Source organism: Podarcis filfolensis (genome assembly GCF_964270895.1).
Source record: "Podarcis filfolensis genome assembly, chromosome: 7".
Lineage (NCBI taxonomy): Eukaryota > Metazoa > Chordata > Lepidosauria > Squamata > Lacertidae > Podarcis > Podarcis filfolensis.
This window is the reverse complement of record NC_139603.1, coordinates 23299391-23312690: the sequence shown is the minus strand read 5'-3', so window position 1 is coordinate 23312690 and position 13300 is coordinate 23299391.

Genomic DNA, 13300 nt, shown 5'->3' with positions numbered 1-13300 from the left:
TACTCATGAGGTGGCCAAAGTATTGGAGCCTCCTTTATGGTCCAGCTCTCACTTCCATACATCACTACTGGGAAAACCAAAGCTTTAACTATACGGACCTTTGTTGGCAAGGCAATGTCTCTGCTTTTTAGGATGCTGTCTAGGTTTGTCATTGCTTTTCTCCCAAGAAGCAGGCGTCTTTTAATTTAATTTTAATTTTAATTAATTTTAATTTAATTTAATTTTAATACCTTTATTAGGACCAACCAAAATGTCACAACAAAGTGAGCAAGCTTTAGAGTTCTACCAAACTCTTCATCAGGCAAAATGTTAGCTAATGTTAAGGGTGTGGAGGGTTAAGGGGAGGGGAGATAAAAAATCTGGCTTGGTGTTGATAGCCACAGAGTCTGCATTTATTCATATTGCTGGCTTGCTCATTATGGTAAGCCAAATCAGGGATTATTGGGGTGGCACAAAATTGATGGCTCTGAGAGAGGAACTCACATCTGCTATGGCCCTCTCTTTTCTTTTTAACTCAGTACTGAATGGTAACTAAACCAAAGTTTGGTTTAGCATCTTGTCCAAACTAGGGATGGGGTAGAAATTCCATTCCATTCAAAGGCAAATGTACTTAATTCACATTTTCCTAAACAATGCACAAATCAAAACACAATTGTTCTTCAAATGTTGGATGTTGAATTTTGTAGTGCAGTTTTCCAACCAAGTAATACATACAAAAATGCATCTCCTGGGTAAAATGCAAACACTAGTGAAAATAGAATATGAAAATGCAATTGGGGGGGGGGGAGAGAGAGAATGATTTCAAAAATGCACATATTGCCATATACTCACTCTCTCTCTCTCTCTCTCTATATATATATATACAGTGGTACCTCTAGTTATGAACTTAATTCGTTCCGGAGGTCCGTTCTTAACCTGAAACTGTTCTTAACTAGAGGCGTGCTTTCGCTAATGGGGCCTCTTGCTGCTGCTGCACTGCCAGCACACAATTTCTGTTCTCATCCTGGGGCAAAGTTATCAACTCGACGTAACTCTTCCAGCTTAGCGGAGTTTATAACCTGAAGTGTTTGTAACCTGAGGCGTTTGTAACTCAAGGTACCACTGTATACTGAGAAAAAAGGTAAAGGGACCCCTGACCATTAGGTCCAGTCGTGACCGACTCTGGGGTTGCAGCGCTCATCTCGCTTTATTGGCCGAGGGAGCCGGCGTACAGCTTCTGGGTCATGTGGCCAGCATGACTAAGCCACTTCTGGGGAACCAGAGCAGTGCACAGAAACACCGTTTACTTTCCTGATGGAGTGGTACCTGTTTTTCTACTTGCACTTTGATGTGCTTTCGAACTGCTAGGTTGGCAGGAGTAGGGACCAAGCAATGGGAGCTCACCCCGTTGTGGGGATTCAAACCACCGACCTTCTGATCGGCAAGTCCTAGGCTCTGTGGTTTAACCCACAGCGCCACCCATGTCCCTGAGGCAGAGTCTCACTAAAATGCCGGTGAATCTTTCTGAATGATTTTGAGAATAAAAATTGCAAACGGATGTGGAAAAGTGGAGAAGTGAATTAATGAATGGAGAAATGAGAAAAACTGAAATTGGCACATTTACCTATCCCTCATCCAAACTCAGGACAATAGTTAATCCCTTTCTCCTATCACAGTCTGCAACCAAGAAAAAAACAACATGGCTACTGTTAGTTGGCTAAAGGTGAGAAAGATTAACCAGGATCTGAGGTTCAGGTGACACTCTAAGGCAGAGCATTTCCTAACTTTTCATGTTGGTGACACACTTTAACTGAAGCCTAGAACCTTCTGCATGTGAAGGATGTGTTCTGAGCAGCAGCAGCAGCAGCAGCGGTAGTAATTTTATTATTTTAAAAAAGAGAAAAAAAGTTTATATGGTTTAAGGATAATCTAAGCCAGCCGTTTGGACTGAGGCACAATCATCTATAGCTAAGCCAAGCTAAAAGTTTGCTTATCCATCTTCTTCAAACACACATACACAAATAAAACAGCCATCAGTAAAACTGAATCTAACCCATTTCTAAGTGCAAAAAAAAAAAAAAAAGGAACAGCAGATGAATGCAATTAGAATAACATTAAATTACGTGTTGCTTCTTATGTGATGTTCTTTTACATCCATCATCCTGGACTTGATGGAGCATTGCAAAATCCTGCCATTTGTATCCCTTTCCATGTGGGCCAAAGTTGCGCAGAGCCGTTTTGGAACCCCTGTGCTTCCTCATCTACCAACAGCATCCCCTTGAGGGCATTTCCTTTCCTTTTATGTCACCTCAAAGGCCCCCAAACCAAACAGACTTTCTACTCCCACCCCACTATGTGCTTTGACTTTAATTTCTCTGCACCTGAGTCCTCTCTGTCTAAATTGGGGGACATTTCACGTTTTTCTACTTCAGAAGGCTAAGCTCATTAACGTATGAAAAGTATCCAGATAACATGCTGAAGGGAAGAGGGGGAAATCTTATGCATAAGTAAATAGCTGGCTCCAAATTGTTTTACAGTCTCTTACATAGTTGCCACTGCGAACTGCCACTGTGGCAAACGATGTCCTTATTTCCCTTCTTCTCTTTCGGAAAGAGAGAGAGAGAGAGAGATACCATCAGCAGGAGGCTCTGAAATGTCAACTGTAATTAAAAATGTAATTTTCAAAGACATTTCACAGTTTATTCACAAAGAGAATGGCTTTCTAGCCTATGAACCTTTAAGCTGCTTGGCTGAGTCAACGCGTCAGAAATTTCCTTTAGAATCCTCTCTTTTACCTCACATGCATGGTGAGGGACTTGTCAGGTTTGCAGTGAAGAAGTCACTCATAAACATGCGGGACTTGAAAGTACGGAAATGAGTTTACAGGCCCAGGCGCAGTGCAGCAGCAGGTAGGACGGGGCAGAACATGGCATCAGTTGCAGTACAACACAGGGCAACAGTGCTGGGATTCAAACAGGCCACAACTTTATTGTTTACAGATGTCAGCAGGTTTGGACACACATATTGGATGTATATCCTAACCAGTGCTATTTTTCTAGAAAAAGAGGTGCTGGAACTCACACGAACGCCTCCCTTGTTCTCTTACAATCGCAATGGCGGCCACCTGAGAGGTGCCAGAACTGAGTTCTGGTGAGTTCTAGCTGGAAAAAAACCCTGATCCTAATGTCAACTAGCCCTACTGCTGGTTGAAGAAGAGAAAAAGAAGAGTTTGGATTTGATATCCCGCTTTATCACTACCCGAAGGAGTCTCAAAGCAGCTAACAATCTCCTTTCCCTTCCTCCCCCACAACAAACACTCTGTGAGGTGAGTGGGGCTGAGAGACTTCAGAGGAGTATGACTAGCCCAAGGTCACCCAGCAGCTGCATGTGGAGGAGCGGAGACGCGAACCCGGTTCCCCAGATTACGAGACTACTGTTCTTAACCACTACACCACACTGGATCTCAGTGTGGTTGACACTTGGCAGGGTTACCTAAAGTTAAGGGTCGCCCTATGCATAGCTGTCAAATTTCAGATTTGAAAATAAGAGATCAGTAGCCTCGAAAATAAGGGATCAGCAGCCTCACCTGTCCCGGGGACAGTCTACGGGATATCTAACAATCTGGGATAGCAGAGGGAAGCAGTGGGAAACAACACTGGAATAAGGGAATTTCCCACAAAAAAGGGAAGGTTGACAGCTATGCCTATGACATGCATTAAATCAGAGTGATCTTCCTGAGTACACTGTTTTGGGGTGCCATGGCTTGTCAGCCCTCATCTGGGTATCAGGTCTAAAGTACCATATACTATGTAAAATAATGAAAGTTTACTACCTGCCTTCTTTCTCCCCATCTCTTTCTCCCCTGCCTTATACTGTATACATTAAAGTCTCACATCAAATATAACTAATCTGTAAAAAATGACTTTTTGATCTGAAAGTAGAGGGGATATATGTACTTTTGTAACCCAAGAAAATATTTAATAAAAAGATTTTTTTTAAAAAAAAAAAACCTTCCCCAGGATCCCATTAAAGGGATTCCCTGATTCTGTGGAAAGGGGAAGCCCCCACCCCATCTGATTAAATAAAGGAGCCTACCTAATGCCTTATCTGCCATTACATTGTGACAGTTGCCATGAGGTAGGCAAAAATATCTGACAGGCTTGATTCGTCTATAGGCAGATTCCTGCCTGGCCCCAAATATGGTGACTAAAGGCTTCCATAAAAGGTCCCCCCACCACAGGGCCTGCCTGCTTAACCCTGGGCAGTCCACAAACATATAGCATTGGAAAGAGGTAAGTAGGGAATCCCACAATGAACTGAGGCTGGGTGCACCTGGTTTTTATAGCCAGGGAGTGGATGTTCTCCTTCTGGTCTGCTTCCAAGCCATGCTCTTAGATTGCTTGCAACTGGTTGCAGCCATGAGCAAGCCCTGGCATACAGTGTGGCTGACAGAATAGGGAGTGATGCCCTTCCCCAGCCATGCCAAAGCTGGGAGGAAACCCTGCAAAGAAGCAACAGCCATGCCAGACTGCAACCACCACTATCTGCCATATGAGGTAAATAGTTTTGTTTGTGTCCCCCACCTTGCCCCCGGTCACTGGAGTTTTCCATCCATGCCAATGATACAGCGGTGCTCTATTTCAGCAATATTTCAGCACAGTGGTACCTCGGGTTAAGAACTTAATTCGTTCTGGAGGTCTGTTCTTAACCTGAAACTGTTCTTAACCTGAAGCACCACTTTAGTTAATGGGGCCTCCCGCTGCCGCTGCGCCGCCGGAGCACAATTTCTGTTCTCATCCTGAAGCAAAGTTCTTAACCCGAGGTACTATTTCTGGGTTAACGGAGTCTGTAACCTGAAGCGTATGTAACCTGAAGTGTATGTAACCTGAGGTACCAATGTATTACATTTTCTAGGGATCTTAACTTATTTGCCATAGGCATCTGTCCGACTGGTAAAGGTCTGACCATAAGCCTTTCTTCCATGATAGCACTGTTTGGACATAAGGATAGGGGAGAAATCCACCCATTTCATATTTTTTGTATAAACCTTTGCACCTCCCAAACCAATATGCAAACCTGGAGGCAGGTGTCCTTCAAAATCCATGCTTCCCTGAATCTTGCGGTGCAATTTTCCAACCAAAAACATGCACTAAAAAGCGCACACAAGGGGAAAGAGTTTACAGAAATATCTATATTAATGAAAATAATGGACAAACCAGGATTTCTTTCTATTACCTGATTGGACCACCTCGTTTTCCATAATGGCATAGCAAGTTCTTCCTTCAGTAAACTGAGGACGTTTTTATTTCTTTATTTTGCTGGGAGAGGGGGAAATGGCTTGGGAAAATGAGTGGCACTTTTTTCGTACTTTCCAATATGGAAGGTTCTCTCTGAAAATCTGACCTCTTTGAAAGGAGGACCTAAGGAAATGCTCCACTTAAACACACACACACAAACCAAAACCCTGAAAACCTCAAGTAAACCTTCCAAAATCTTCCTTCAGAGCTTAGTACAGTGGTACCTCGGGTTAAGAACTTAATTCGTTCTGGAGGTCCGTTCTTAACCTGAAACTGTTCTTAACCTGAGGTACCACTTTAGCTAATGGGGCCTCCTGCTGCCGCTGCGCCACTGCACAATTTCTGAAGCAAAGTTCTTAACCTGAGGTACTATTTCTGGGTTAGCGGAGTCTGTAACCTGAAGCGTCTATAACCTGAAGCATCTCTAACCCGAGGTACCACTGTAAGCTGATCACACTTTATATTAAAACTATTATAAATGTGGGGAGAGAGGACGTTGTAAATGAGCTGCAGATTGTTTCAAGCACGTCAGTAGGAGGTGTTGTAGATATAAGCACTCAGTTCATCTTAAAGCTTGTCGCCATCCAAAGTAACACACCCCCAGTACTCACACACATAGCAGTTAGTCATTCGTGTGTTAACCCTTGTGAAAAACGCTTCTGTGAAGCGTGATTCATCAATGCCTGCAGGCAGAATAGTGACAAAAAAGAAAATGGGGGAGGGTGGGAGAAAGTTAGGGTGCCATCCTTGTTAAAATATGTTAATAATCTCCTGGTGTTTCTCCTGATGTGAAGCAGTTGCTTCTTTTCCCCCCCACAGCGTCGCAGACATCTGCATAAAATCACATAACCGACCGCAGCAGCCCTCAGCCCAAGCTCCTCTGCTTCTCAGCAGGAATCCGGAGCTTCCCAGAGCAGTTTCTGTAATGAGAAAGTAATAGGTTGATTTTTAAACAATATTGATCTTCTAAATCTCATAATTGCTAAGCATTTAGCGGCGTCTGAGCGATGAGATGGCTCAATCAGTCCGGAGATGCGGGAAGAATATAATTTCATAGGACTGCGGAGCCAATCCTGTTTGCAATCGCGAGGTGGCTTTATCAACGACAAGCAAGCCTGTTGAGGTCAATTGCTGCGCTGTCTTTTGGCATTTAGGGTCAAACTAGATGTTGGTGATTTCAGGGTGGCATTTTCATCAGGTTTAAGGTGCTGGTTTTAACCTTTAAAGCCCTATACGGCCTAGGACCCTCGTACCTACGGGACCGCCTCTCCTGGTATGTCCCACAGAGGAACTTACAGTCTTCAAACAAAAACATCTTGAAGGTCCCAGGCCACAGAGAGGTTAAGCTGGCCTCAACTAGAGCCAGGGCGTTTTCGGCTGTGGCTCCAATCTGCTGGAACGCTCTGTCACAAGAGACTAGGGCCCTGCGGGACTTGACATCTTTCCGCAGGGCCTGCAAGACAGAGCTGTTCCACCAGGCCTTTGGCCAGGGCACAGCCTGACTCCCTCCTTTGGCGGTCTTCACAGAACTCTAGCCCAATGGTTGCCATCAATTTGATTTGAATTAATTTTATAATGAAATGATTTTAGAATGTTGTATTATTTTATTTTTGTTAGCCGCCCTGATCCCGGCTTCGGCTGGGGCGGATGGGATATAAATAAAATATTATTATTATTATTATTATTATTATTATTATTATTATTATTATTAATGGCTATTTTTTCCTGGTCTGCACCCATGAATAACAGTGCTTCCTTTCACTGTCATTAATATTGCCTACCAAAATCAAGAGAATACGTTATATTCCAAGGGAAAAACTAGATGATGTTTCTCATATAGTTTGATCCTGTGTAGTTGCTGTTGTTTTCTTGCACAAGTAGCCAGTGGGCAGGGGGCAAGCCAGATCAGGCCCATGGTATAGGGCAAGGGAAGCTTTAACTGTGCCTCCATTTCTTTCTTCTCAATGTGGCTGATGAGTAGGTGTGGAGGGTGAATTCCGTGGTGACTTGTTCCAACTTGCCCATGCTTTTTCTCCCCTAGTAACATAACTAGTAACATAACAGCGGGTGGCGCTGTGGGTTAAACCACAGAGCCTAGGACTTGCTGATCAGAAGGTCGGCGGTTCGAATCCCTGCGACGGGGTGAGCTCCCGTTGCTCCGTCCCTGCTCCTGCCAACCCAGCAGTTCGAAAGCACGTAGATAAATAGGTACCGCTCCGACGGGAAGGTGAACGGCGTTTCCGTGTGCTGCTGTGGTTCGCCAGAAGTGGCTTAGTCATGCTGGCCACATGACCCGGAAGCTGTACGCCGGCTCCCTCGGCCAATAAAGCGAGATGAGCGCCGCAACCCCAGAGTCGGTCACGACTGGACCTAATGGTCAGGGGTCCCTTTACCTTTTTAACATAACCTACTACTAGTTGCACACAACTCAGCCTTCTTAAGTCAATGGGATCTATGTGTTTAACAACAATACACAGGACTTCTGGTTTCAGACTAGAAACCAGGGCAAAATTTATCCCCCTGGGACAAAAATTATCCTGCTGGGACAATCTTTTGACTTTCTCCTTCCAGAGTGAGGTAACGAAAATGAGTCTGAATATAATTGTTTTGTTCAGTTTTTTTTGTGACCTCTAGGAGTAGAAACTCATTTGTATCTATGGCACCAAGGGCAACTTAGTTTTCCGCTTTTTATAGATTTGATTCTTCAGGATCCTCTAGCTTGAACTGCTCTGGAGACCTTGTTTAATTGAAAAAGAGGCACGCTTATGACATCAAAGAAACGTGTCAAAAACGGACTGTCATCAGAAAGCTCTCTATTAATCACATAGTCACCATCTTTTGTATAATGAAAATAAAGGTGGTGCTTTTAGTGCCCTTTTAGCTCCTACGAATAATTGCCGCCTGGCATATTTTCCTTCCACAGGTCATGCTCCAACTTGAAAGATGCCCTCACCAATGTCACTCTTCTAGAAGAGTCTTTGGTTGGCTACAACTTAACTCAAATTGTTTTTTGTTTTTTTACTGCAGTTTATTTCTTTTAAAGATTGTTTATGGCAAAGGCATATCTAGGGGAGTATGACCAGTGTGGTCACACTGGGCTCGGAACTTCTGGGGCACTGCAGCAGATGCCACAACTATGACATCCAACAGAAAGAGGGGGGCCACTGGGTTTTGATGTCACACAGGGCACTGATGAAATTTGAGACAATAAGGTCCACCACTGTTAATGGAAGAGCCTTCCTGTGGTGGGGAAAGGGCTAGTTTTTCCTCTGTGAGAGTGTACTGCACAGGGTGATTTAGTCAGTGTGGTGTAGTGGTGAAGAGTGGTAGATTCGTAATCTGGGGGACCGGGCTCGCTTCTCCACTCCTCCACATGCAGCTACTGGGTGACCTTGGGCTAGTCACACTTCTCTGAAATCTCTCACCTCACAGAGTGTTTGTTGTGGGGGAGGAAGGGAAGGGAGAATGCTAGCCGCTTTGAGACTCCTTCGGGTAGTGATAAAGCGGGATATCAAATCCAAACTCCTCCTCCTCCTCCTCTTCTTCTTCTTCTTCTTCTTCTTCTTCTTCTTCTTCTTCTTCCTCTTCCTCATTTGATTTTAGCAGTAAAACAACTGTATGTTCCCAGCTCAATTCTTTTTGTTTGTGTGTGTGAAACACCTCCTGCTCTGAATGAGTCAGGGAATCACATTTCCTGTTCAGAACACAAAGGCAATGTTCTACATCCACCATCAGAAGCTATGCACCTGTGAAAACTAGTTCTTGGGAATCATAAGTTGTTCGGTAGAGCACTGCCACACTGAGGTACTGCTTCCAAGCTTCCGATGGGTATCTGGTTGGCCACTGTGAGAACAAGATGCTGGTCTAGATAGGAATTTGACTTGATCCAGTAGGGATCTTCTTAGGCTTCTGCCTATAGGTTTCTGCCCATGTGCCAGAAATGAGAAAAGAAAAAACAGCTATGTGAACTGGCTGTAGCTCAGCAATTAAAGAAAAAGAACCATAGCAGCACAGACTTCATAATGATGTGTCCTGTAGATTCTCAGATTCTCAAACCTTTATTGGCATATGTACAAATTCCAGTAGGGTTCATTACAAAACAACAACAACCACAGCAACCACTCATCAAAACAAAACTTGCATCTAACACTTAAGTTAGTGTCGTGTAGGATTCACAAATCCTCACTGCGTGTTGCAGAAACCTGGCTACTATCTCCATCCTATCCCCATCCTGAGTACATGCAAGGAAATGTATCCTGTAGTCCTGTGATGTTTCTAAATACGAGGTAATTATAAGCTCAGGAGGCCCTCCCCTTCCATTTCCAAGTTCCTTTTCCTCACTATTCTTTTCTCCATGTTTTTCTCTCCTCTCCTCTTCTTTCTATGTTTTTCTATAAAATGGTATTCAGGGTAGGGTGCAGATCCCATCTGGGCCACCTAGGTTTAATGAAAGTTTACAAACGAAAAAGAATGTAAAAAAATGTTGGTTCTGAACCAGAAATGGAAAACCTATGGGCTTCGGGAGGTTGATTGACTCCAACTGCCATCAGCTCCAGCCAGCCTGGCCAGTGATCAGGGGATGATAGAACTTGTAGTCCAGCAACATTTTGAAGGCCACAGGTTCCCTAACTCTAGTTTAACAGCAGTCCGTGGACCACTTATTTGTGACCTGCAAAATACTTGATTGTGTTGTAGGGACCACCATCAGAGTCACACGGTGTTGGCCCGCTTTGCTTTCACTGTGAAACTAGACAGCAAGACAAAACAATACTGTATGTTTCAGAATCCTCACCACCGCCATGTAGCTGTCATTAGGTGCTTATGCAATTGTGAGCAGCAGAAAAGTAGCTCACAAGACTGTTGAAAGAATAAGAGGGTGTCTAGGAGGCATTTGCTCTATTAAGATGTCCTCTGTGTTTGAAAAGACTTGGAAAGCTGCTGTCTCACAAAGTTACAAGTGACATATTCATATTATGTGCGACAAGGAAGATTACATCCTTCTTTAGCTGCATTTCTTTGGAGAGTGAACAAGTATAGGAAGTGCTTTGAAGCTGAGGCATGACTCTCTTGTTTAGAAAAACAAGAGTTACCGTGCCATAGCCATTTTGCATTAGAATGTGGACACGCAAGCTGACAGATTGCAAAATGTACACAGGAAAAGAATGCTGATGGACCTCATAGCTGTTGGCCTAAACTGGATTTATTGCCTTGTTTCGTGTTGCCTTTCAGTCCAATGATTCTCGGTTACTAAAGGTTGTAATAATGCCAACAACAAAAACCAACACATTCCTGCAACATTCTTGATCCCTGAAAGATGGCTTTCCCCCATATCCATCAAGGCAATAGATGAGGCCGGAATGTGCATCCCCCTTTGCTTCTGCAGTCTCAGGGCAACTGGAATTCCGAACATGTGGAGGAAAAGCAGGAGTGGCCAGCAGGATGGCAGTGCAAGGATGTCCTCCCTACAATGGCATCTCTGCTGTCCACCAGGATGGTGCAGGAGCTGGGCCTGGTGGTAGTGAGGTTGAGGTTGTGCAGGTAAATTGGAAGGAACTCCAGATTGGCTCTACTGGTGTGCCCACACCTTCCCAAACTCTGCCCTACATTTTTCCGGTGTCAGTGATGCCACTGTCCTAAGTGTTAGGATATTTCCATTCCACCTTAAAAGGGAGCAGGATGTTTGTGTCACAGCCTGCGCATTTCCTGTTCACAGGATGTTTATGTTTTCTGTTGCTTTCGTTTTCTCTCTTGGTGTCGAAGACACTGAAGCAGGCAGTCATGTTTTTTTTGTTCTGATCAACGCTGAATTAAACTTGTAAATAATGCTCTCCTGAGTGCGACTTTTGCTGTGTGAATTCTGCTGACAGAGTGTGCATGAGCCCAGGAATGTGGGAAGCTATTTTTCTGGAGCTCATGTCGCTAATTGCTGAAACTGCGTATCTACGGGAGATCGGTGGACGTCCGGAGTCGACGTGGAGGCAGTGATGGCCTTTGTCTCCCTGGCAGTATCCCAACACTAAGGCTGGTTCCGCAGGGCCACCCCACCCCCTCCATCTCCTCCTGAGGAAGCAGGAAGCAAGCTCCCTGCTGCTGCCCCCTGGCTAGTAGGTGGGACCAGGTTGGGCTCCCCCTTGTCGCATTTTTCTGGGGAGGCAGGTGTGGCGATCACACAGGGTCCCCGGACGTTTCACAGTCTATTGATCCCTGTGCCACCATTTTATTTCTCGCTGCCACCACCCAGGCCCTACCAGGTACAGTAGGGTTAAATTGGAGCATAAACTTTTGTTTATTTATTGCAGTTTAACAAGCGTGTGGTTTCATAAATGGTATCGGTCAATTACAATCATGGGGTGCCTATCCAGACCTATAACTTCCATTACCTGCTCTCCCTCACTAAATCACCTCTCAGGTCTTCCTAGCCCCTAACTGTTCCTTACTCAGCTTATTTCGCTACACTAACTCAACCTACACACAAACTCTATCCCAATTCACTCCCACTCCAACCAACCACCCAACTCCCAATGAACTTTGCCCCTCCCAGAGCTGGTTTTATAGTCCCTCTGACTCCACCCCCTGGGTCCTGATTGGGTAACTTGTTTAACTATTTTACCTCCAGCACTTTCATATGTTAACGTCATAGCAGGAGGTATAACCTCCCAGTGGTCCCTTGGCTGATGGCAGAGGACACATGTGCTTCCCTGCAGCTCTGCAGAATCATGAATTCTGCCACACATTTTATGTAGGAGCTCAGCTGTCTGCCTCCCTCCCTCTCCTGCTAGAGATAAATACTATATTCCACCCACCTACCCACCCACCCACCCCAAAATAATTTCGAACTTCCTGAGAGTATAAACAAAGGATGGATGTAAAGAAACAGCATTCTTGAGATTACGGACGCATGTTTTTACATTCATTAGAATGGTTTCATTGCACATCAGTATCAGGGTTTCCATATGAATGATTTTATATGGCCACATCCTTGACTGCAAATAAGCTTAGTTATTCTTATTTATGCACTGAGACCAATGCAGAGTTAGGTATGCTTACACCCCCTGACTTAAAGAGTTGTGACATTCCAAGCTGTGTGGATTATGACATCTCTCGGCTCAATCACCGAGATCATCTAGAGTACCACTGGTAGTTGCCCTCCATGTTTCAGAAGCCCAACTAGCTTCACATACAAGCTGATCATTTTGTGTTGTGGGTACTGTGGAATACTCTTCCAGCTGAGCTGTTGCAGGCATCCTTGCCCCTAATTTTTGGGTGTCCTTCTTTTTTATATATAATATTATTTTTAAGCTTATACAATATTCAAAAAATCAGAAATTTGAAACACAAACTTTTATATATCTCTAACTTTGACTCCCTTCCCCCTTCCTGTTCCTTATTTTTATGCTGTTTTTCTAAATTTCCAAATTAAACCCAATTGTTATTTACCCTCTATGTTAAAATACATTTTTTTAAAAAAAATGCTGCATGTTATTTATACTAAACATGCTAACATCTTAATTTGTTTACAATACTTTTGCAAATACACTATAAATGATTTTGATTCTTTCTTGAAAGCCTGATCATCTTGGTTTCTTATTCTTTCAGTGAGTTTTGCCATTTCTGGATAGTGCGTTAATTTCTGTAACCATTCCTCTTTTGTTGAGTTGTTTTCTTCTTTCCATTTATGGGCATATATCAATCTGGCAAACTCCTCCCCCACACACCTGGTCTCCTCTCTGCTCTGCTGAGACTTTGGAATCTCCCTTCCCACCTGGCGGGATGGCAGGTATCTGCAAGGGCCAAAGCCTCACCACACTGTCAGGTGGGTGGGGAAAGCAGAGCATTAAGGAAAAACCCTTCCAATGCCTCACCGCCTGTGTACTGTGCACTGGAACATCTCCCTTGTCAAGACTTCTGGCAAGAGGGAAACATTCCACAAGGCTTTGCTTCTGGTCTCTCTCTGCCCCTTGGGACAGGGGAGATCAGCAAGCATTCCTGTTCCATTATGCTACCATTGAAATCTTCCTTACCTG